Source organism: Cetorhinus maximus, chromosome 1, assembly GCF_964194155.1.
Source record: "Cetorhinus maximus chromosome 1, sCetMax3.hap1.1, whole genome shotgun sequence".
Classification (NCBI taxonomy): domain Eukaryota; kingdom Metazoa; phylum Chordata; class Chondrichthyes; order Lamniformes; family Cetorhinidae; genus Cetorhinus; species Cetorhinus maximus.
This window is the reverse complement of record NC_135879.1, coordinates 98,721,641-98,748,725: the sequence shown is the minus strand read 5'-3', so window position 1 is coordinate 98,748,725 and position 27,085 is coordinate 98,721,641.

The window sequence follows — 27,085 nt, the reverse complement described above, 5'->3', positions numbered from 1 at the left end:
AATGGGGGGAATGTAGTAATTGTAGCTTTAAGGAATGTAGTGACTGTAGCTTAAAGACTTATTGTGCTGTATACTATCACGTGACAGTGTGAATGAATCATCTCTAAGCATGGGGAACCTTAGATTGGGGGTTCTCCTTCCGGTTGTGGAGCATGATAGAAGCTAGTAACTGCTGCTGCAGCCTATAAATAAAGTTCGATATTTCTAATGAGCAACCAGTCTGGAAAATCAAGTCCACAACAACCACCCAGCATGGCAAGGAGGTAAGCTGTGACTTAACACATTTTGGGAAGCAAGGCAAGCTTGGTTCTACCATTTCCTCATGCACTCACTTGAAGCAGAAAAAAGTAAGAAGGGGTGAAGCTTTATGGAAAGTAACATCCCTTAAAATAATTGAGAAGAGTCTAAAAGTATTGACATCTTACGCTGTATTTATAAACATTACTGCATCAGACTTAACACTGATAACTATTTTAGGAAATTGATGTATGTTGGGTGAAAGATTATATACTATTTTTTAGAATTATAGGCTATTGAAGCCCAATAAAGGTGAAGATAGCCCTCTTCTATTGCTTGTTATTAAATATATGTATGTTTTCTGTAGCATCCATTGCTTACAATGGATGTTCTGCCATTCATTAAGTAACTTAAATGGCAGAGAATCAGAATCATGCACTCAGATCATCAAAATTATATTTTTCAAAGCAAAATATTTAAAAGCCGAAAAAATCTATCCTACCGCTTGTCAGGTTGTTCCTACCAGTAATGATTTTAATATAAGAAAACATGGAACAATAAAGTTAACTTGGCTCCTTCAGACCTATTCCTTCCACAAGGCACGTATAATCTGTTCTATCATAACCCAAGCCATTTAATCTCCCTGGGAGAGGTCTGCAAAATTTCCCTGTGGCCTCCCAAAGGTAAACTGAGCAAAACCCCAGAATTGATCTAACTTCACAGCTTCAGAGCAGCTGCTTTCTTTGGCGTGATATTCTTCCGTTCTCGCAGTAGTTTTTCTCAGGGTTCTGATGCTGGGATTTCTAGAATAGTCCTGGCAGTCATAAAAATCATTGCAGCAGCTGTTACAGAGATGTTTTTATTCTCAGTATTGAAGTTAAACATACTATACAAGCAATTGATCTACAGTCAGTTTTTGCTCATTCCAGGCCTATTTGTGCTCCCCAGCCCTCTTCACATATTGCTGCTGATGTCAAGTCCATGTGGGTCACATTCATGTGCCTAACCAACAGTGAAGGAATTTTCCATCAGTGGTAGGTGTAAATAACAGCTTTTAACACTGGTTTGAGCAGCACCTTAACATTACAATGTTTGACAAGAGAAAACAAACTCTCATATTATGGAACAAAAACAAAACAAAAATAGCTGGAAAAACTCAGCAGGTCTGACAGCATCTGTGGAGAGGAAGACAGAGTTAACATTTCGAGTCCGTACGACTCTTCATCAGAACTCAAATGGTTCTGATGAAGAGTCGTACGGACTCGAAACGTTAACTCTGTCTTCCTCTCCACAGATGCTGTCAGACCTGCTGGGTTTTTCCAGCTATTTTTGTTTTTGTTTTTGTTTCAGATTTCCAGCATCCACAGTGTTTTGCTTTTATCTTAGTGTTTAACTGACTGCCACCTCTCTTCCAGGAATGCCTACCTTGAAGAAGTGCTGCTCTTCTCTCCGACAGGATTTCCACTTGTCTCTTTTGCCCTGTTCACCTTCATTGCTTTCCATTTCTCTCCTGGTGTTTGACAAGGTGTTTACTAAAACTCACTTTCACAGCCATATTTCCTTCCTCAGTGACTGTCTCTGTCTCTGACTTACCCCACGTGGATTCCAACTGAAGTTCCATCCCTCATGTTTCGAACCCACCCAGGATTACAGGTATCTCCGGGACATACAACACTCCTCAGACTGCTGTTCTCATCGCATCCTGAGATCCACACTCAGTGCTATGCACCGCCATATGAACACACTCGACCTCTCCCTCCAGCAGCACCGACTCACCCTATCTCTAAGCTGTCCTTGCCCCCAGTTTCATTTTATTCTTCGTCTCATCCGACAGAGTTCTGATGAAGAGTCATACGGACTCGAAACGTTAACTCTGTCTTCCTCTCCACGGATGCTGTCAGATCTGCTGAGTTCTTCCAGCTATTTTTGTTTTTGTTTTTGTTTCAGATTTCCAGCATCTGCAGTGTTTTGCTTATCTCTCATATTATGGCAAGGGTTTGCTTGTGATGTTTGAAAGACCACTAAAGGATGGGTTTTTACACTTCTGATAAATTTCACACATACATCCAACTGAAAAAATCAGAAATTTACATGCAACATATTGCAGTTTGGTACACCAGGCACTGTCTTATTAGTTTTCACTCACTGGGAACAATATAACATATAAAGCAAGAGTTCCCAATTCCATTTGGCTAAGATTCTCTTATCTCATTCAGTAATGCTACTAGGGTCCAGAATGAATACAACCTCAATCCTTGTTTTTATAGGGATCATTAGAAGCATCTCTCTCTGACACTCTCCCTCTCTAATGGTTTTTTAATTGGGTTTAGTGGCTCACTCGTGCATGGATGTTCATGATGGCTGGCCATAATGAATCTGAGAGATTTACTTAGGGATTTCTGTTGGCTGCATGAGACTTGGGTATCAGGGGTCAACACATTTGAACTCCACGAAATACAATATAAAAAAACTATCCTGTCTGCATGTTCTCACTCTTACCTACACCCTAGTGCTCAAATTCTAGAGCTTTATTTTGCCAATTTTAATACAAATGAGGATAAGGCAGATGAGAACTTTCAAACCATCCCAGTCTCTATTGCTCTCCTTTTCTCCCTGTCATTCTTAGCTTGGGGATTCTATGATTGATTTATTTCTGGGAAATTGAGTGAACATCAGACAGGGTTCCAGTTCCTGCTCAATATCCTGCGCACCCTGTTAGAAAGTATATTTGTGTGGAGCTCTGATGCAGATGTGATTGAATTGGGTGTGATGAATGCCATAATAGAATAAATGGCCACACTCACTGTGTTGATTCACGCAGGAAGAATACACCTCTGACTAAGATACTACAGAGAATCAGGTCCCCAAGAAATTAAAACCCATCAGAAATCTCCACATTTGGAAGGGAGAAAACCAGTCAAAAATAGGAAAAAAAAAATCAGGACTTTATTTTGTCCTTTTTGCTGCAAAGATAATTCAGTTAATCTTTTAAAAGATATTTATATTCTGGAGCAATAACATGAGCTCATGAGAGATTGCAGCTCATTTCCAATTAGTACTGCACTGTATCTGGGACTCTTCCATGGTGTGGGTGTATGACAAATCAAACTGGTTTGAGCAGGAACCTGTTTCATTCATAATGTAATTATCATCAGCCGTTCTAAAGGGAAAATTTTGCCATCCTTTTAGCCTGGCCTCAATTCACACATACTTCCAAGAGGTGAAGTGATTATATTTCAAGATTCGATACCAGCTAGTCCCTATTTAACTCACGTTGTGAGGCCAATGTGTTGTGAAAAGGCATTGCCACCTGAATTGCATATCTTACATGTTCAGCGTCATGGACAATCCACTTGTAAACTCACCACCGAGAGCTCCCACCAACACACATTCTCTTCCTAATGCAGAGAAAACTTTAACTTTAGCACCAAGGATCATAAAATAGTATAATTTGTAAGCTCCTCATTTTATAATATGCTCTGAAGGAAAGCTCACCATGGTGATCACTTCCCCAGTACTCAATGGTTGCTGTTAAAATAACAAATGAGAAAGGATAGGATATCGTTTCTGATGGTGATCTCTTGTCAGAACTAGTTTCCTCAGCATCTCAAAGATAGGGAGCGAACTATCTGTCAAGGTTTTCATTCCTAATCACTGTCCAGTGACTGTATGAACGTACCCTTGTGCATGGAGATTGAATGGGATAGGATTAAGCTCAGCGTGGGGTTTCTCCAAACCCCATACATTAAAAAGTATGATGTCAAAGTGGGGTTCCTTTTTTTGGAGTGGAGTAGGTGGGAGACAAGATTTCCTCCTGCCTGTCTGACCCCATTGTAACCCTGGCCATTTTTCCTATGTTATGACTGATTTGATGTGTGGGATGAGTCTTTCAGCAGAATTTCTATCCTCAGGAGGAAAGGGCGGGAAAGGTGATGAGGTGGTACTGCCATGGGGATCCCTGCTGCAGCATCTGAAGAGGAAGAACTTTCACCGGCACTGAAGCTTTTAAAGATAAGTCTGCATCTGCTGAGTTTGAGGGAGAAAAAGCCTATTTCATACTTTCTCCATTTACAAAATTTGAGGCCATACTGCCACTATCTCAGACTACCATCTCTTTCAGGGGTCAGAGGGGAGATGGGCAGATGGCAAGGAATCCCACTGGGAGGTTGAGTCATACGTCTTAACAACAGGCACATACCGTAGGTGGCCAGCAGCAGGGACACATGGGAAGGTGATAAAGAGCTTAGGGTGAGGAGGCACCAGTGGGGCTGATTTTACCCTATTGTCTGTTGCTTTTACACCCACTGCTAGGCAGGATTCCAGAGGAAAATCCAGCTTATTGTCCAGGCTAGCAGATAATGAATGGTCACTTGGATAATGAACAGGTATTGAACAGCTGGTATTACCCATGGAACCACAGCCCAGCATAATTCATTGGTTTGATGAATTGAATGGATAAAACTAAGAGGGGGAGAGAAGTCAAAAGTGTAGTATAACATTAATTCTAAATGCGTGTCATGCTAAAGAGACACAGTATACATACTCATAGGAAGTGATGCAATGTCTCATGATCTCACTCTCTCGTAGATTTCATGGAAAGATGTAGACACAGTAAGAGATGTTCAAGTAAAGTTAATGTTTTTCTCACCTCAGTAGATTCTGTAAGTATTCTATATTAGTACAATGAGATGAAGAATATTATAAAAAGTACTTTGCTTTATGTTTGAAAATTGATCTGAAATAAGAACAGAAAATGCTGGAAAACACTGAAGAGGTCAGGTGGCATCTGAACAGAGAGAAAGAGAGTTAACCTTTCATGTCAAGGACCTTTCATCATTGGGTTCTGATGAAAGGCCATTTACCTGAAACATTAACTGTATTTGTCCTTCCATAGATATTGCCAGACCTGCTGATTATTTCCAGCATTTCTTGTTTTTATTTAACATTTCCAATGGGGGCAATATTTTGCTTTTAGATTTTTATTTGGCTGCTTTTATCTATATCAATCAAGAAAACAAGTTCTAAAGGATTGATGTGCCAGGCATGTATCTCAGAGACACTGAACAGAAGCATGTAATAGGTGTGTACATCAATCTGGCCTCTAATTAAAGAAATGCCAGAATGTTTCTGCTCCCCCTCCCCCACCCCATTTCCCAAAAGAAACCCTGAGCACCTCTTTCCACTTATTGATAGATGAAGTATTTTGTACACAAGGGATTTGCAGTTAAATAATTTTGGATGTGTTTTTAGGAAGAGCTGTTAGGCAAAGCCAGTCATGCTTGATTTTAGAAGCTTTATATTTCCTGCTTATCATCTCCGTTGCATGCCTGTAGGCATTTAATAACATTATTAACTAATTAAGACTATGGCATTCACTACATTATAGTTCTTATTCTGTGGTAAACAAGTTAATAGGTCCTGATGGACTTAAAGGCAGTAAAGGATGGTATAAACCTTCAATAATACTTGGGTCCACTTGATATTCTTTTTTAGATGGGATAACCTGCTCTTTCATTATGTTTGCTGAACTGTGAAATGTACAACATTTAGAATTATTGTGTCCTAAAAAATTGCAATGTTCCCTGTAAAAGGTTTTGCTGTGTGCAGCCAGTTTTTTTCAATGCATGGTATCTTTAATATTATTGCATGATTGCACAGGCATGGCATTTAACATGGAACAAGGATGGCACCTTCCAAGCCACTTCAAAGCCATGTACACATGCAGTTTAGCAAAAACATTAGTGTAGGACATGTTTCATGTATAGAAGAAACAGGACAAAACCATTTGAATATCTATTTTTGTATTTTTTTATTCATCTTCGGGATGTGGGCAGGGCCTGAATTCATTAACCATCATTAATTAGTGATCTGCCCTTTTGAATACATCTCAGTGGCTTACTAGGTCATATAAGGGGGCAATTAAGAGTCAGCTGCATTTATGCAGATTAGCAGATTTTCTTCCTTAAAGGGCATCAAAAAACCAGATGTTTTTTTGTAACAATCCAATAATTTCATGGCCTCCATTACTGTTACTAGCCTTTAATTCCAAGTTTATTTAATTAAGTTTTTAAAATTTATTTTTTCATGGGATGCGGACATTGCTAGCTAGGTCAGTATTTACTGCCCATACCTAATTGCCCTTGAGAAGGTGATGGTGAGCCATCTTCTTGAACGGCTGCAGTCCATGTTTTGTAGGTACACCCACAGTGCTATCAGGATATTGACCCAGTGACAGTGAAGGAATGGTGATACAGTTCCAAGTCAGGATGGTTTGTGACCTGGATGGGAATTGGTGGCGTTCCATGCATCTGCTGCCCTTCTAGGTCATGTGTTTAGAAGGTGTTGTTGAAAGAGCCTTGGTGAGTTGCTGAAGTGCAACTCATAGATGTAAACAGTGCTGCCACTGTGCATCAGTGGTGCAGGGAGTGAATGTTTAAAGCGGTGGTTGGGGTGCCAGTCAAGTAAGCTGTTTTGTCCTGGATGGTGTTGAGCTTCTTGAGTGTTATTGGAGCTGCACTCATTCAGGCAAGTGGAGAGTATTCCATCACACTCCGGACTTGTGCCTTGTAGGTGGTGGACAGGCTTGGGGGAGTCAGGAGGTGAATTACTCTCTGCAGAGTTCCCAGCCTCTGGTCTGCCCTTGTAGCCACAGTATTTATATGGTTATCCTGTTCAGTTCCTGGTCAATGGTAACCTCCAGGATGTTGATAGTGGGGGATTCAGCAATGGCAATGTCATTGAATGTCAAGGGGAGATGTTTAGATTCTCTATTGCTTGAGATGATCATTGCCTTGTAGCTGTGTGGTACGAATGTTACTTGCCACTTAGCAGCCCAAGCCTGAATATTGTCCAGGTCTTGCTGTAAATGGACATGGACTGCTTTAGTACCTGAGGAGTTGTGAATGGTGCTGAACATTGTGCAATCATCAGTGAACATCCCACTTCTGACCTTATGACGGAGGGAAGGTTATTGATGGAGCAGCTGAAGATGTTTGGGCCTCGGACAGTACCCTGGAGAACTCCTACAACCAAGTACCGGGACCCAGATGATAGACCTCCAACAACCACAACCATCTTCTTTTGTGCTAGGTATGACTCCAACCAGCAGAGAGTTTTCCTCCGATTCCCATTGATTTCAGTTGTGCTAGAGCTCCTTGATGCCACACTCAGTCAAATGTGAAAAGTGAATTTAAATTAACAGCTGCCATGGTAGAGCTTGAGCCATTTTCCTTTAGTGTTGGGTAGTTTCTCCACATCATAATAATGTAAGAAATAAGAAATAGGAGCAGGATTAGAACTTAGGGCCTTGCAAGCCCGCTCCACTATTCAATATGATGACTTATCTTCTGCCTCAACTCCATTTTCCCATCTGCTCCTCTTATCCTTCGATTCCCTGAGAGGCGAAACATTTTATTTAATTCATTGGATGTGGGCATCGCTGGCTAGGCCAGCATTTATTGCCCATTCCTAATTGTCCTTGTTCAGAGGGAATTTAAGAGCCAACCACATTGCTGTGGGTCTGGAGTCACATGTCGGCCAGACCAGGTAAGGACAGCAGATTTCCTTCCCTAAAGGGCATTAGTGAACCAGATGGGTTTTTACAACAATCGATATTGGTTTCATGGTCACCATTAGACTTTTAATTCCAGATTCTTATTGAATTCAAATTCCACCAATTGCTATGGCAGGATTCAAACCCGGGTCCCCAAAACATTACACTGGGTCTCTGGATCGCTAGCCCAGCAACAATACCACTATCCCATCACCTCCCATGAGGCTATCTATCTGTCATCCATCCATCTATCCATCCATCTGTCTATCTATCCATCCATCTATCTATCTATCCATCCATCTATCTATCCATCTATCCGTCCGTCTATCTGTCGTCCGACCATCCGTCCATCCATCTGTCTATCTATTCGTCCGTCTATCTGTCAATCTATCAATCGATCTATCGATCTATCACCTATCTCAGCCTTAAATATATTCAATGATGGAGCAGCCACACCCCTCCAGGGTACAGAATTCCAAAGATTCACAACCCTTTGAGTGAAGAAATTCCTCAACTCAGCCCTATCTGATCGGCCCCTTATCCTGAGACTGTGCCCCATTGTTTCAGATCCCCCAGCCAGGGGAAACAACTTTTCAATGCCTACCCTGTTAAGCCTCTCCAGAATCTTGTGTGTTTCAATGAGATCACTTCTCATTCCTCTAAACTCCAGAGATTTAGTCCCAATTTACTCAGCATAGGACAACCCTCTCATCACAGGAACCAATCTAGTGAATCTTTGCTTTGCTGCTTCCAACGCATGTGCTTCCCTAGATATGAAGACCAAAGCTGCACTATAGTGATGGTGCAGGTTAATTACTGCTGATAAAAAGACCCTTTAATGGTTTTTATAATTCAGATGGCCTGATCTGCTAATGAAGAAAGGCTCTAGAAAAAAGACTGGAATTGGTGTCCAATGGAGCTAAATAACCAGAAAAAAGATGCAATATTAACCGGCATGATTAATTTCTCAGATTCACCATTGACATTTTCTCATTCATTGTTTGGATCTCAGAATCCACCAGTAATTACTTCACAACCAAGTGAATTATGGGATATATAACCTAAAACAATGGTAGCTGGTTTTTATGTCCTTGTGCAAAGCTCATCAACATGGTCATGTTCTCCAAGGCTAGCATGTCAGCATCCTTCCATCTACATGAGATGATAGACATGCATAAAATCCATTGGCGATGGGATAGTTCCACATTTTTGCTGATGGCTAAGGAGACTAACCATGAGAGGCAGATTTAGCTACAAGTGCCACATAGGAAATGGTTATCAGGTGTCATTGTGAGGTGCTGTTTTCACCGTTAGTGCCTGTTGTCAAGCTGCTGTACCCACTGATTGTCATTGTGGCACATACCATCCCACAGTTAATGTCGCCATTGCCCTCTAGTGTTGGCTAGTATCTACCATGTGTGAAAGTCGATGTTTAGGGCCTTTAGGTCATGCCTTCAAGCATTTTTGAAGCAGAGCTTTGAATGCCTTACTGGTGTTCTGGCTCCAGCTACCTCCTCTTACGGAATATCCTTGCGTCTGTCTTCCTTCCTGCAAACCTGCCTGAGCCAATGGAATCACCCCTGCTTGATAAGTGCTAACATGGGAGATTTGCCTTTAAGAAGACTGTGGTGTTTGTGACTTTGACCTTCCATGAGATGAGAATGGGCTGCAAACACTAAAGATGAAAATTGTTGGGCTTCTTTTCTTGACAGCTGTAAGTTGTCCATACTTCACACAACAAGCCGTACAGGATACTGAGAACACAGGCTTCCTAAACAGAAAACTGACTCGTAGGAACAAGATGCTGTTTTATGAAATAAGTCGCCAAAGGTGGTTTCCCTATGCGTGTGTCAAGTTTTGCATCAAGAGTCAGATTGTCTGTCACCATGAATCCAAGGTAGCAGAATTGCTAACCACGTCCACAAGAGTTTATTTAATGTGATCGAGGGCAGAGATGCAACACCCTGTCCCATAACCACAGTTTTCTTGACACTTATGGTAGGGGAGAGCAGGTTACAGGCATGGGAGAGACTATGAGTAGGTGAATTTCCGCGTGGGCAACTAGAACAGCATCATCAGTGTAGAGGAGTTCTCTGATCAAGGCGTACTAACAGTGCGATTGAACACAATTTTTCATGGTCAATCGGCCAGGCGGCCTTTACATTTTTCATGAAGCCTCATCCAAAGGTGGGTTGCAATCTCCGTTAGGAAATAAAATTAAAATAAATATCTGGGGACAGCGTTTCTATGAGGTATGCTTTCAGGTGCTTGATTGTGCTGCAAAGACATTTTTTTCTGCTTTATTTTATTATTTGCATTTCTGCAGCTCCCTGAGGCAGCTGTCTGCCTCCAGGGCACTCTCCTGCAGCGCTTGGCCACGTCCACGGTGACGTCGTCGCCCGCCCTCTTCCTGCCCCCACCCCAGCAGCGCTGAACTTTTCAGCGCACGTTTCACGCTGGCTGGCCATTAGCCAGGGGCCTATTTCATGACTGCTCCTAGGTCTGCCGATCGTGCACGCCCGACGAAGGAAAAATTCAGGCCACTGTATTTTTGTTTTCACTTTCAGTCTGGACAACTTGCCATTTGGTCTAGTGTGCAGATAAATTCCTTCCAAATCTGCAGGGAAGGCAAAGGTCAGGAAAATGGTGGAGAAAATACCAACAAAATGGAGGCTAGGACACAGCCCAGTTTCACCCCATTCTTTACTTTGAAATTGTTGGAAGTGATGCTGTCAAACTGTACATTGCAGTGCATGTTGTCATGGAAGGAGCAGATGAGACTAAAGAGCTTTCATGGGCAGCCAATTTTCCCCAAAATCTTGTACAGGCCTGCTCTGCTGATGGTGTTGAATGCTGCTTTCGTGAGATCTTTGAAAGCAAGGTAGGGAAATATGTCCTGTTCCCTACAGTTCTCTTATAGCTGGTGTATGGGGAAGATCATGTCCACTGTAGATTCAGATGCCACAGCTCTGCTTCTAGCTCTCTGCCATGTCAGATGGCTATTCAACCACAGAAGGCATCACAACAAAGCCTTATGCTGCCTTTATCCTTTATCCACGTGCTCAATTTATATTAGTGATTGTACTCAGGAATAAGAACCTCAGGTGACATTTCTCTTTCCAATCCGAGGGCAACAAGACCAATTTCAGGAGCTCCATGTCACTTTGGCTGAAACTAGCTGAGGTTAGACCAGGGATCAAATCAATGATCATTCAGGTCTTTATGGCTCAGCTACTCAGTGGATAAACTTCCAATGTGAAATTTTTGATATGCATCACTCCTGTCTCTTGACAAACAGGCAAGAGATTTCCCACTGGAAGTTTTGTTGTCACATTAAACAATTAGGTTGGTCTCTGGGGTATGGTTCAAGTACATTCCCAATGTATTTTCAGTCTTAAGTTTAAAACATTCATGGCTCCAGGGAACTACTTCCAGAACTTAATTTTGTCAATTTTATACAACTCTCAGACGATCCTTTCTGCAGCCTAAATTTACTTCTGTATTGTCGATACTTGGCAAATGGATCGGACTGTTGTGTGGCAGCCTTTAACTAAAATTTGTCACTTTGACAAGAGCTTTAACTTGACCTTGGTTTTGTTCCACTGGATGCTGTGCTGGATCATATAATTTAGTGTGGTCTCACTGTGTAAAATGATGGATGTACCTGCTGGTTTGAGCATTTCAAATACCGGACCTTCAAAAAACATAAATAATTCATAAGGCAGCTGTTGTTCAGACAAATTACTGATTAATAGTTAGATTTTGTTGATTCATTGGGTGAAGCCTGTGTTTGCTACAATAGGAAAATGGACAGGATGAAGTGGTTTGGGGATGTTCTGCTAAGGCTATTTCTGTGCAATATTCCAATCTCATTCCAGAGCACAATGTTTCACTCCCTGTCTAATTTTCTCCCTCTGAAAGGTGGTTACTCTTATCGGGTAGAATGTTATAGTTCAATATGATCACCAAGTCAGAAATATGTAAAACTTGGAGCCAGGTATCTCATTTTAAAAGGGATAAATGTAATGAAATAAGGGAACAACTAAAGCAAATAGATTGGGGGAGTTTGTTCAGCAACACTTCAGTAGAAAACATGCAGAATACTGTTAAAAATCTGTTGCTGAAATGACTAAATATATACTGAAAAACAGAAAGCTCAGACTAAACAAACATAACCTAAAATGGAATGCAAGCAAACTAAAAGTTATACAAAGTGGAGCAATGATCTCTACAAATCCTGCAGACAAATACCCAAACATACAAAAATGCCAGACATAGAAAGACAAATTGCTCCAACAAGCCTGGCCCTCTGAGTTTTAATGCCTGAAGTTTCGCAATTAAACACCCCCTACCCATCAGCAGGCATGTCGTCCTGGGAAAGGCTAAACACAGATAAAAACCCAAGATGAATTCAGGGAAAGAGAACCTAGAAAATTCTTCTCTGTCCCGAATTAGGCAGTTGACATGTTAGGCACAAGACCACATTGACTATGCTTATATGACCTGGTATTTCACCTGTGTGGTCTCTGCCTCAGCCAGGAATTGGCCCCACTCTCTTTTGAAGGTTACCAGCAAGTCAGCACTCATACATGAACTGGTAACTTGTTCCATAGGTCTACCTGCCTCTGGGAAAAGAAGAACCACCTGACAGCAAACCTAGCCATACCCTTGTGTAACTTATATGTATGATACTGGTCTTCCCCAAACTTTGATAATCTTTCAATAGGAGGACAAGCTTGTCTTTTAACTATTTTATATATCTCTAACAAATTACCCTGAAATCTATACATCTCAAAAATGAATAGACCCTATATTTTAAATCTTTGAATAACATGTTTTAAGCTGCAAATAACTCTTGTGGGCTTCCTCTGAACTTTCCTCGTAACTTCTGTATCACCCATTATCCGAAGGGATCAAAACTGGAGGCAATATTTTAAAAGCAGTCTAACAAAGGTCTTGTACAAGGACACAATGGTGAACTTTGTTCTGGATTGACTAGTCCTATTATTACAACCCAAAATCCTGTTAGCTTTGGCTATGACTTATTGACATTTGCCATGAACCTTTAGAGAATTAAGAACTATAACACCAAGATCCTTTCCGTTCTCAACTTATTTCAGTTCTGTTCCATGTTTATAATGAGTTAGTATATTTGCTGTTGCTCCTGCCCGAATGCATAACATTGCGTTTGATTAAATATCATTAGCCAGAATTTGACCTCATCGTTTACTGTGTCTAAATCTGCTTGCAGAAAATTGTTCTTTACCACAGTCCTAACAGCTTCCCAAATGTTTGTATCATCCACAAACTTGTGGATTACTTACAAAAATAGTTAAAATCAGGAGCCCTATCAACCATACTTTCATTACACCTCTGGTAACAGGCACCCAAACAGGATAAATTTTATGAGGTGAGGCTTCTAATCCAGATGGTCACTTGATACTAGTGTGGATCAGAAAACCAAGCATAGAAGTTAACCCACCCATTGTGTGGTGCTCTGGATTTACCAGTGACTAATATTACAACGTACCCTACTATTTAGTCCTAAGCATAATGGCTGAGATTAGCTAAATTGTTACGATCTCCATAGAGACAAATAACTTCTAAAAATAAATGTGAACATCCAGTTAATAGTTAAAAGGGTGACATGACAAGATTTCATAGTTTAAGACTCTTACTGTAACAAAAGACAAAAACATTGTTGACCAAACATTATCTTTATAGGCAACTTATATTGCACTTTAAACCACAAAACAGAACATTTCCCTTTTTGTTGTAGTGCAAAACTACGCTTCAAAGATATAAGTTACATTGTCCTTTAAGTAAGTATCCAATTCTCCCAGAAACTGTCCAAAGTAATTCTTAGCACCCATGGCTCTACTTCTGTTCCCATCCTTTCTGAGCCTGGGAACTTTAAACTGTCTTTCACTGTGAGTTTTTACCCCCCAGAGATTCTTCCCCTAATGCAAGCTAGATGAAGCTTCCAGCCACGTTTTAGCTCCTCATGAATTAAGTCTTTTCAATTCGAGTGCAAACTCCCATCGCATTCCTGCAATTGTTGCTTATAGCTGCTCTTCACCTCCTGAATCCTGGAAGACCAGCCTTGTATGTGAGTTTTCAGGGATATCTTAAACCCTTCACCTCTCAAAGCCCATCCACGTGACAATATGAATCACACGGGCAGCGTTTCCAGGTAGAAATGCTTTTAACTGTCCTTGAGACCCCAACTCTTTCATCTTGGAACTAAATGGACAGTTTAAGGCACAACTGTTTACAACTTGACATTCTCAACACTTTACTGGGGATTTGGAGACTCACAATATATCCACTGTTAGCATACAGGTGGCTACCATTGTCTCCAAGTGTAAACACCGTGTAACTTTTCCACATTAAAACAACCTGGGCACCCTTTAACAATCAAATAACCCAAGCTTGCTGTTAGGAAGACTTCAGAACAGACCACATGACTCCTTTCATTTTACCTTAAATTAAAGAAACAGTCCAAAAACATAAAAACCTTGTAGATCTCATATTTGTAACAAAACTAACAGTCAGCATGGAGCTTTTATTTCATGGCATGTGAGCATCACTGGCTAACATCCATAATTGTCCTTGAGAAGGCTTGCCAGCCATTTTAGAGAGCAGAAGAGCACTTTGCTGTGGGTCTGGAGTCACATGTAGGGCAGGCCGGGTAAGGACCAGCAGACTTCCTTTCCTAAAGCACATCAGTGAACCAGATGGCTTTTCATTACAATCTGGTAGTTTCATTACTGAGCCTAACTTTTTAAAGCTCCAGCTTTATGAATTAGGATAGTAATTAGTCATAGTCTATGAAGGACCATAGGCATTTATCTCCATTAGAGAGGGATAATTGGTTATATATTGAGCAGCACCACTCCACATCAAGTGTGGGGCAAGGAGGCAGACCTCCATGAACAGCCACAGTTGGTACAGGAATTGAACCAATATTGTTGACATCATTCTGCACCACATACTAGCCATCTAAGCTAACCAATCCCCTAGATTTATGAATTAATTGAATTCAAATTCCACCAGTTTCCATGCTGAGATTTTAGCTCATATTTCCAGAGCATTAGTCCAGATCTCTGAATTAGGGACATTACCGTTATGCTACCATTCCCCATAAACCATTCCTCTTAAACTTCCTGATAGTTATGGTTCATACTAGACAGTGCCTTTCAACAGCTGGACCACTGGGAGGATTTTGTGTAATCCTCTGAGGTGTGTGTGTGTTTGTGTGTGCGTGTTTGTGTGTGCGTGTTTGTGTGTCTGTGTGTGCTTGTTTTGTTGCGTTTTGTGTTACAGGGATTGCTCAAGTATTAGAATTGTTGAAGTAAGTCTTCAATAAATGTAATTCAGTACATTTCAAATGCAGTATTATGGTTGTATTTATACAAAAGCTTTCTTATAGAGGTTTATATTCCTTTTGTTTAGCTGTTGGACGACGTTTTGTTTCCGTAGAACACATCAGATGAGAAATGGGAAGGTGTGGTCTTACAGACGGAGGTCATAATATTCAACAATTGTGGTTGCAACAGCTGTATTTGTACACATACATTTAAATTTTACAGAGGAAATTCTCTAGAGCTACATGGAGCTATAGAATGAGAGTTATTTTGGTAAAAGGATGAAAACAGGCCAATTGGGTGCTGAGTTAATAAGACCATTTGAAAGTCCAGTTTTAGCTCACAATTTTGAGGCTTATTGATGATTATCATAATGTAAACATGCCTGGAAGCGCTACAACAGAGAACTGCATGCTTGGCACTCAAACACTGTTTAGAAGCATTTTTTCTGGAGCAGCAATGTAGTTTACGCTTCCAGTTACCATGGATACTCTTCCACTGAATGTGTGGAGTGCACTGCCTGACACACAATGGAGTGTTTCAGGGTGACTCAGGGACCAAGTGTGAGGGTGCACAGGTTCTCAGGCATGACACTGGAGGTCTTGGTGCAAGAGGTCCAGAAGAGGAGGGAGGTCATGTGTCTCCAGGGGGAGAAGGGTTAGGCTGTCCTGTCCCTGTTTCCTGCAGCAGCGGATGCTGCTCTGCCTGGCCTCATGTCCTTCCATTCCTCCTCCACACTAAAGGGGTCCCCTAGCAAAAGGCCTGTGACTGAGCTCTGCCTTTCTCCTGGTGACTCCCAGATCTTGTATTGTTTAATGAGGCATAGGGTTAATTACCATTATCTGGAGAAAATGTGATCACAATACAATTTAATTCCAAGCTAAGTTGGAGAGTGACATACTCAAATCCTAACCTTAAACAAAGCAATTACATAAGTTTGAGGGGACAGCTGGTTAAGATTCATTGTGTAAATAGGCTAAGAGGTATGCCGGTAAACAAACAGTGAGAAACATTTAAAGGAATGATTCAAAATATTCTACAAAAATACACTCCACAAAAAAACTCAGCAAGAAAGATCCATCTCTTAACTCGGGAAATTAAGGATAGTATTAAATTAAAAGAAGAGGCTTATAATATTTTAAAGAATAATAGTAAACCTTAGGTTTGGATAGTTTTGGCAAGGGGCAGCTAAAAAGTTGATAAAGGGAAAAAATAGAATATGAGAGTAAATCAACTGGGAACATAAAAACGGTTGTAAGAGTTTTTACAAGTATATAAAGAGGAGGAGAGCAACTGAAGTAAATGTTGGTCCATAAAATGCAGAGAAAGGAGAAATTATTATGGGGAATGAGGGAATGGCAAAGGCTTTGAACAGATACTGTCAGTGGGATTTTCTGGTTCTGCCCACTGGTGGGATTTACTGGTGCCACTGAAGTCAATGGACTTTGGCTGGCTGGCTGCAACCGCCATGGTAGGGCTGGAAAATCCCGGCCTGTGTGGCTGCCTTCACAGTAAAAGACACAATAGCAGAAATAGAGGGTAACCAATGGACTAATACAAGTGAAGAACTTAAAGTAGGTAATTCATACCAGCAAAGAAAAAGTATTAGAAAAACTGAAGGGACTAAAAACCAACAAATCCCCAGGATCTGATGGCCTACATTCTAGAGTTCTAAAAGAGATAGCTGCAGAAATAGCATGTGCACTGGTTATGATTTTCCAAAATTCTCTCAATTCTAGAACAGTCCCAACAGATTGAAGATTAACAAACGTAACACCATTATTCAAGAAAGATGGAGGAGAGAATACAGGGAACTACAGGCCAGTTAAAACTGACATCAGTCATTGGGAAAATGCTGGAATCTATTATGAACATGCATACGAATAAGGAGCAGGAGTATGCCATTTGGCCCCTTGAGCCTGCTCCGCCATTTAATAAGATCATGGCTGTTCTGATAGTAACCTCAAATCCGCATCCCACCTATCCCTGATGACCTATCAAGCCCTTGCTTAACAAGAGTCTATCCACCTCTGCTTTAAAAATATTCAAAGACTCTGCTCCCACCACCTTTTCAGGAAGAGTGTTCCAAAGACTCACAAGGAAAAATTTCGCCTCATCCCTGTTTTAAATGGGCGACCCCTTATTTTCAAACCCTAGTTCTGGATTCTCCCACAAGAGGAAACATCCTCCCCACCTCCACGCTGTCAAGACCCCTTGGGATCTTATGCCTTGGATTTTTCGTATGGCGGGCGGGCTGGGCTGGAGCGGGCGGGGGAAGGTGTGGAGCCGATCACCACCCACGATCGGCTGCATGCTGCCATTTTACGCGGGCGGGTCAATTAAGGTTCGCCCAGTATAATACATGTTCTGTAGCACTCAGTGCTACCTGTGCGGGCGGGAGGAGGAGGGAGAGTCGGGGCCAGCGCTCTTTCGTGCATGTGCATGAAAGAGCGCAGCAATCTCCCTGAGGCACGGAGACTCAGGGAGATTGAATGGATATGAAAATAATTAAAGAATCGGTTTAAAAATTTATTCAAACATGTCTCCTTATGTGACTGTTTCACATGAGTTAGGAGATATTTGTAAAGGTGGGAAAATTAATTTATTTATTCTATTAAAGCTTCAGGAAACATCATCCCACCCGTGAATGAGGTTTCTTGAAAAACACGAAGGCCGCTTGGGCTTTTTGTCTGCCCACCAACCTTAAGGTTGGATGGGTAGTGTTCTTAACTACTTTAATTAATTTCTCAATGGCCTTAATAGGCCCTTGACATTTTGGTGGGTGAGCAGCCAGCTCTGGCGCGTGCCCGCCGAATGAAATATCATGACAGCGCGCGATGACGTCGAGGCGCACACCCAACGTCATTGCGCGTCATTTTACACGTCAGCCTGTCGGGCCTGCCCCCCACACGCCGACCGGAAGATTCTGCCCAAAACTGTTTCAATCATGTTGCCTCTTACTCTTCTAAAGTCCAGCAGATACAAGCCTAGCCTTTGTAACCTTGGCTCATAAAATAACTTGCCCATTCCTGGTATTAATCTGGTAAACCTCTGAACTACTTCCAACGCCTTTATATCTATTGTTAAGGAAGCCTTAACAATGCACTTAGAAAAACAGACAGTGTGATCAGACAGTGTGATCAGACAAAGTCAACAGTTTTGCAGAAAGGAAATCATGTTTGACAAATTTATTTATAGTGTTTAAGATGCAACTTGTAGGGTAGATAAAGGGGAGTTGACAGATGTAACAGGCTTAGATTTTCAAAAGACATTTGATAAGGTGCCACACAAAAGGTTAATATGCAAGGGCTCAGCAAGTCAGGTATAATATATTAGCATGAATAGAGGATTGGTTCATGACAGGAAGAAAAGAGTAAGGATAAATGAGGCAGTTTCAGGTTGGCAGGCTGTAACTAGTGGAGTGCCACAAAGATCAATGCTAGAGCCTCAGCTATTTACAATCTGTATTAATGATTTAGATGAAGGAAACCAAGAGTAATGTATCCAACTTTGCCAACATTACATAGTTAGTTGGAAATGTAAGCTATGAGGAGGACAAAAAAAGTGGAATTTAACACCTTCCCCCGAGGTGAGTTTGGAGGTGGAGGGGTTTGGGGGAGGAGGTGAGGATTTACTCAGGTGGTATTGTGCCGGGTGGGGACTGTTTCTACATGCATTTACGTTTCAGGTTATGTTCAGTTTAGCTTTCTATGATGTGAAAGAAGCACAGGATCACAAGACAGTTACAGATTAGGAAGGCCATTTGGTCTATTTTAATCCATAGGACAGGATTTTTATCTCATTGGGCGGGCGTGGTGGGCGGACCCAGGAGCGGCTGTGAAACTGACGGCAGCCCGCGATCAGGTCCCGTCCGCGATTTCACGCTGGTCAGTCAACAGCCAGACAGCATGAATCGCGCACTGAAACGCTCAGCGCTGCCTGGGTGGGGAGGCTGGGGAGGATGGCGGGTGCGGAAGTCAGCGCATGCACAGGCTTGCGCTCAGTGAAAGCTCCCTGAAGGCACAGAACTGCCTCAGGAGGCCGAAGATTTTTACATTACAAATAAAGAATGGAAAAATAAGGACAACATGTCCCCTCATGTGACTCTGTCAAATGAGCAGGAACATGTTAAAAATGAGTTTTATAAGTTTTTATTTTTTTTTAAATCACTGGTTGAAATCTCATCCCACCTGCGGATGAGGTTTCGAAAAAATTCAAAGGCCACTTGACCAATTCGCCTGCCCACCAACCATAAGGTTGGATGGGCAGAGAAATATTCAATTTAATTAATTAATCAATGGGCTTAACAGCCCTCTTAACTCACGGCAGGTGTGCTGACGATTCCCGCGCGCGCCCACCAACCGAAATATCACACGCGTGCACAATCACGTCGGGATGCTTGCCCGGTGTCATCGTGCACTATTTTTCTCCCATTTGGTTCCGGCGTGCGCCCATCCGATGAGAGAAAAATTCTGCCCATAAAGGATAAATGTGAAAATCAACAACAAAGCCCAATTTTCCAGTACTATCACCTACATTTATGCTAGGTACCCTTTTTCAACAAGTTAACCCACTCCATGCCAGCCACCTATGTTTAGGAGGGGTGCTCTACCCACTGGCACTTTGATGCACTTTGCAAGTGGCAATTTAACTGACTACCACCCTCTAATAATTGAGGTTTATGACCGGATTTGTTTTCCTCCCTTTTCTAGTTAAGAGTGCTAAGGTTTATCCTTGAGGGGGAACCAAGATTATGGTTGTTACTCTGTTAAAACACATTTACCACGATCCTTGATTTACGTTGTCATCTCTTCTTGTAAACTTGGTGACATCCTGGGCCTTGGGGTTATGGTGTCATGGTAAACTTGAGCACAGGCCTGGGAAGATAATGCTGGAAGTGGCAAATGTTTCCTTCATCAGTATTACTTAATGGCAAATCAACGTATTAGCCTGAATGTCACCATTAAGTCCTGTGTTGTTGCCGAAGGAATGAGAGAAACTGGAAATTGAATTGAACCAAGCTGTCTCTGTGCATCTACTCGCTTGTGTCATAATGCAAAATAGTACAAAACTGGCTCTGTGTTGGAGCAGACAAGAAGAACAATAGTTTGAAAGCAGATCACAAGCCTCATTAAAATCTGGGCAATCTGCACTCTTGGTGTCAGGCTGTTTTTCTCTTCTGCTGCTGCCAGGTCCTGCTCCATATAGCCAGCTTTTTCTCATTTCCATTTCAGATCAGCCTTATGCTCCACTGCCTCAGTTATTCACACATTTTCCATGTCTCTTCAGCGTCTTTAATTTATTTTATAATGCATCTTTCTTCCTATCGTACCATGTTAAGTTTTCTTCAACTGTTTACCCATCTTGTTTTCCTTTAAAACACTTTGCTGGTCATTCTATTCTATTGTATGTCTATGTTTTTGAATTTATCCCTTTCACTGTTCCTTTTTAAGTGTCATTCATCTATAAATGTTTCCAGTTCTGATAAACATCTACACACAAAAGATTGGGTTGGATCTTGTATCTCATGCCGTACATCTAATGACTTCCTTCTGCACTCCTCAGCTCGATAAAAATCTTTACGCTGTAACTTGCTGGAAATGTAATGCTGCAGCGAGGGAAAAACATTAGTGAAATGCTGGACCGATGGGGTACCCCCTTAAGCCAACGAAATTTAAGGATTTAGAAACATACAGAGGAGCAACAGAGAAGGAGGGTGAGTTGCAATCGGTGAATTAGAGTTACATCAGGTACAGAAAGAGAAATAAAGAGAGGGAAAGAAAGATTGGATTAAGACAGACAAAAAAAGAGACAAAAAGGAGGTAAGAAATTTCAAAATAAAAAAACTCTAAGACTATTTCATTACTAGAAGAATTGAGGCTGGAACCTTGTCATGCCAGTTGGACAAAATCTGTGCCATTGAGATTGAATATGTGGTGAAAGCTTAGTTTGCATTATTTTTTGACAAGAGCACTGGATTGTTTCTGTTTAGGGAACAGGTCGCCTTGTACAAGAAGTATGTGCCTTACGACATAAATCAGCAACAATATGGCCTCCTGGACTAGTTTTGATCACTTACTGGGGTCAGAGAGGAATTTTCCAGATTGTCTGACCCAATGAGTCTTTATCTATTTTTTCCAAGTTGATTTCATGGTTCATAGTGGATAGAGATTGTCTATATAGTGATGCATGAGGCATGGGATCGGCTACATGGGGCAGAATTGTCCTAGATTTGCACTAAGTGCAGTAGTGAGTGGCTAAAACAATGTTTTACCCGTGGCCACAATGGCGGCTTTTCTCGCCGTATTGTTCCAAACGTGCTGCATTAATTATCTATTCCCAAGAAACACACCGTTTCCATGGCGGACAGGCTCTCTTTCGCCGGCCACGCCATCACCTTGCTGCTTCATCACGCCAGGTGCCACATTTAAAGTCCAGCTGCCTGCACACCTCACAGTGCTTCCAGCCCACGACTGCTGTAAAGAAGATATGGCCCTGAAAGGCAAAAAGACTGCAGCCGCCCCCCTCCTTTCCCACCGCACCGGTTCAATGACACGTCCCTCAAGTGCTTTTTGGACTCAGAGGAAGCTCGCTGTGTGGTCCTCTACCCCCGTTCTGTCCGCAGGGTGGGCAGCAACATCACTAATCTGGCTTGGGAGGCGGTGGCAGCAGTGGTCAGCGGCAATACCCTGCAAAAGAGGACAGCCACCCAGTGCCACAAGAGGATGAATGTCTCATCTGTTCCGCCAGGATAAGTCACTCTTTTCATCACTCTCAACTCACACACTCACAAGTCCATCACACATCCACAGGGATCTCACATCTCAAGGGACAACACCACTAACTCTCACACCTCCATCAGGCTCATATTCCCTGGAGCTCATGTCCTTATCCCATCCGTGTCTCCGCTTACCCCACAAACATTCCACGCAGTGCCATGCGTCCTGTTCACACTCTCTCCATCTGCTTTCATGCAGGAGAAGCTGGCTCACAACAGTAGGGAGAGGTCCCAGTCCAGGGGTGGAGTGGCCCACATTAGGCTCCTCACTCATTTGGAGGAGTGTGCCATCACGCTGACTGGTGAGAACATGGACCATGCCTGTGGTGACAGTGACGTCGGCGACGAACACCCTCATTAGGATCCTGGATCACATCATCCCTCTCTCAATGCAACTGTGAGTGCTCTCCCTCCTGCTTTTGACTCTGCTGGCATGCGCTAATTATCTCTACTTTGGTTCACATGGAGCTCTGCCAAGCAACCGACTGACACCCTCAGCCAGCCATTCCCTTGGCTCCATCCAGGTCCTCACCTCCAGCCAAGAGGCCACCTCGTCCATTGAAGAGCTGGAAATAAGCAGCCTGGAAGACCCATTACAGCTCCACCAGCGCAGAGACGCATGCCTCAGTGGGACCTAGATCTAGAGCAGGCTCAGGTTCAGAATCTCGTGGTCACTGCACGGACACATGTCCACAGTGGCAGGAGGCAGGTTCGTGCGAGCTCCCCAGCACTCGGAGGATTGCTGGGGTCAGGCATCTGTGAGGTCCGAGTCAGATGATGAGCCTCTAGATTTGGTCTTCCAACTCATCGTGAGTGTCAGCAGAAGGCATGGGAACATCGCACAGAGCTGTTGGAAGACCACAGCAGAGTGGCACGCGAGTTAGAGGAGTGCATCCACCTGCTCTCTGATGAAATGGTGCCCACATGTTCACGTATGGGAGGTCTCCATGGGGAGGATGGCAGACGCCATGGAGACCCTGGTCCAGCAGAACGTGGAGATTTGTGCAGACCTGCACTCCATTGCGGGAGCCAGGGATGAGTTCCTGCAGCGGCAATGCAAGAGGGAAACAGGGCATCTCAATGTCACTTCAGGTGCTCCTTCTCCTAATGGAGTCAGGCCAGGGCCCCTGGGCAACCGAAGGGAGGAGGAGCGGCAGCTGGACACCCCCGGGTCATCCACTCAGGAATCTCAGAGGCTGTCCTCTCCCACCGAGTCCCCTTTGCCTGTGAGCCCCTCAACCTCATCCTCTGTCACTACAAAGGGAGCAGCCGGCCCATGAGTGATCCTGGAGGGAGAAATGTGTGTGTGTGTGTGTGTGACAAGGCCTTTCAGAGCCTTGTGCAAGCATTCTCCCACGCATGTGGATCCTTCACGTTTCACACTCACCTCAATGTCCTGAACGTTTTCAATGCTGCCTGCTGGGGTTCACTTTCAGTTGTCCATCTGAGCTGACCTGTGTCTCCGCCCACCCAATGATCACACTCCCATGCAGCACCTGATCTCGCCCACCATGACTCTCATTTCACTTTCGATTTGGACAGCACGGTCCGGATTTGCTTTTTCTTTCATTCCCCCATCTTTCCCCCTCCCCCAGTCATAAATTTCCTCTCGCTCATTACAGTTGACCCCCCCGGCATCACCCTTCAACTCCCCTCTGTGACCTACCAGCCACAACCCTTTTCCTTCAGGGATGTCCAGGTGAACATGCATGTTGTCTTCCTTTCCGAAAATCCCACCCCCACCCACATTCACCTCCCCAACCTCCTCCTCCCCACCCCTAGGGTCGCTACCAACCACCCGTGCCATCCCTTCTACCCTCACCCTCCCACCTTTCGACCCCACTTTGCCCTCGGTCATTCTCACCATTCCCTCATACCATGCCCACCTTCAGTTTGCTCCCCAGGAGGCAGTCATGGTCCCATCAGGCCCCTCCCTTGCACGTTCCTGACCCCCTCGCCCCCAGAACCCCTTCCCCCCGGAACCTCTTCCCCAGCACACCTTCCCCACTCTGGACCCCTTCCCTTTGGATCCTGTTCCCCCCTCTGGACCCTTTCCCTTTCCTTAGCCCTCTCATTCCCTGGACTGCGCCACCCCCCCACCCCCGCTTAGTCCCTCCCCCTTCCTGACCCCCTCAGATTACCCTTACTTCTTCTGCCGCCCTTAGTCCTTCCCCCCTCCATCCTCCAGCTTTACCTCTTCCTCCAGTCTCACTTCTTCTTCCAGCCTTACTCATCCCCCCTTTCCGACTCCTTCTTCCACTCTTATTCCCTTCCGCTCTCTGTACTCTTTCCTCCCACTGGACTCCTTCCCCTCTTCGCACACCTTCCCCACTCCAAATCCCTTCTCTTACACCTACCTCCCCAGTTGCCATCTTCTCCCCATTACCCCCTCCTCCCCTTGTACTCCCTCCTCCCTCCCAACCTCAACCCCCTGACACCTTCATTCCCCCCCCTCCCAACCTCACCACCGAGACCTTCATTCCCCCCTCCCAACCTCACCACCCTGACACCTTCAATCCCCCAAGCCCACTCTCACTCCCCTGACACCTTTTCCTCTCCCAGTCAATCCTAGTCCACCCCCTTGACCATCATCCATTGTGAGCATAAACAGTGACTTTCCAACTTCCACGAGCTGCCTCGCAGCAGAGCCATGTCCATGAGAATCTACCCAGGATGTTCCTCCAAGATCCCATTGCTATTGGGCACCAGCATCTTCTGCTCCTCGGATGTCTGCGATGTGAGCAAGGCCCTGATGGTAAATCTGAACTTCTTCACGTAACACTTGTCAAGACGTGTTCTGCACCAGCGTGTTTTCCCACTGATGTGGGCGGATGATCCAGCAAGGAGGGTGGAGTGAGTCTGTGGGGCTGGCCTTGTAATGATATGCTGATGTATTACAATGAGGTTCCTGATGTCTGATGGCTGGGAATGCAGCCCTCCATCAGTGGGCGGAGCAGACATCACAAATTGGTTTCAAGACGTCGTGAAACTGATTTTAGGCCTTCTCACCATATTGCCCGCTCACGCCACCAAACACACCCGACGCCAGCGGGCACGGAAAATCCCGGGCATGGCCTTTTTTTATTCACCATTTTCAGACATCATTATGTTTGCTTGTATGCTTTAAGTGAAATGAGCTTCAGAAAACTTAATTTTTTTGTGGATGTGAATCTGCAGAACCTGGATTTTGACAGCCTTCCCTCAACAATAACTGTTTTGTTTCATAGTGCAAGTTATATAGTTTACCTTAGCCCTTTTGATATGCATCAAAATAGGCAGATTTGTACACAAGCTTAGACCACAGAAACTAGATTTAATTTTCATTTGGTTATAGCAAAGCCATCAAACATAGAAACATAGAAAATAGGAGCAGGAGTAGGCCATTCGGCCCTTCGAGCCTGCTCCACCATTCATCGTGATCATGGCTGATCATCCAACTCAATAGCCTGCTCCCACTTTCTCCCCATATCCTTTGATCCCTTTCGCCCCCAGAGCTATATCCAACTCCTTCATGAAAACATACAATGTTTTGGCCTCAACTGGTAATGAATTCCACAGGCTCATCACTCTCTGGGTGAAGAAATTTCTCCTCGTCTCAGTCCTAAATGGTCTACCCCATATCCTCAGACTGTGACCCCTGGTTCTGAACTCTCCCACCATCGCAAACATCCTTCCCGCACCTACCCTGTCTAGCCTAGTCCTGTTAGAATTTTATAGGTTTCTATGAGATCGCCCCTCATTCTTCTGAACTCCAGCAAATATAATCCTAACCAACTCAATCTCTCCTCATATGTCAGTCCTGCCATCCCAAGAATCAGTCTGGTAAACCTTCGCTGCACTCCCTCTATAGCAAGAACATCCTTCCTCAGATAAGGAGACCAAAACTGCACACAATATTCCAGGTGTGGTCTCACCAAGGCCCTGTACAATTGCAGCAAGACATCCCTGCTCCTGTACTCAAATCCTCTCGCTATGAAGGCCAACATACCATTTACCTTCTTTACCACCAGCTGCACCTGCATGCTTACCTTCAGCAACTGGTGTATGAGGACCCCCAGGTCTCTTAATTTCTAGCCATTCAGATAATAATCTGCCTTCCTGTTTTTGCTACCAAAGTGGATAACCTCACATTTATCCACATTATACTGCATCTGCCATGCATTTGCCCACTCACTCAGCTTGTCCAAATCACACTGAAGCATCTTTGCATCATTTAGTTCCCACATCTAAATCATTAATATATATTGTGAATAGCTGGGGTCCCAGCACCGATCCCTGTGGTACCCCACTAGTCACTGCCTGCCATTCGGAAAAAGACCCGTTTATTTCTACTTTTTGTTTCCTGTCTGCCAACCAGTTTTCTATTCATTTTAATACACTACCCCTAATCCCATGTGCTTTAATTTTACATGCTAATCTCTTATGTGGGACTTTGTCGAAAGCCTTCTGAAAGTCCAAATAAGCCACATCCCCCTCATCAACTCTACTAGTTACATTCTCGAAAAATTCCGGCAGATTTGTCAAGCATGATTTCCCTTTCTTAAATCCATGCTGACTCTGTCCAATTCTGCCACTATTTTCCAAGTGCTCAGCTATTAAATCTTTTATAACGGACTCTAGAATTTTCCCCACTACTGACGTCAGGCTGACTGGTCTATAATTCCCTGTTTTCTCTCTGCCTCCCTTTTTAAATAGTGGTTACATTAGCTACCCTCCAATCTGTAGGAACTGTTCCAGAGTCTATAGAATCTCGGAAGATGACCACTAATGCATCCACTATTTCTAGGGCAACTTCCTTAAGTGCTCTGGAATGTAGATTATCAGGCCCTGGGGATTTATTGGCCTTCAATCCCATCAATTTCCCCAACACCATTTCCTTACTAATACTGATTTCTTTCAGTTCCTCCCTCTCACTAAACCCTGCGTTCCCTAACATTTCTGGTATGTTATTTGTGTCCTCCTTTGTGAAGACAGAACAAAAGTATGTATTTAGTTGGTCAGCCATTTCTTTGTTCCCCATTATAAATTCCCCTGTTTCTGACTGTAAGGGACCAACATTTGTCTTCACCAATCTTTTTCTCTTCACATACCTATAGAAACTTTTACAGTCAGTTTTTATGCTCCCCGCAAGCTTACTCTCGTACTCTATTT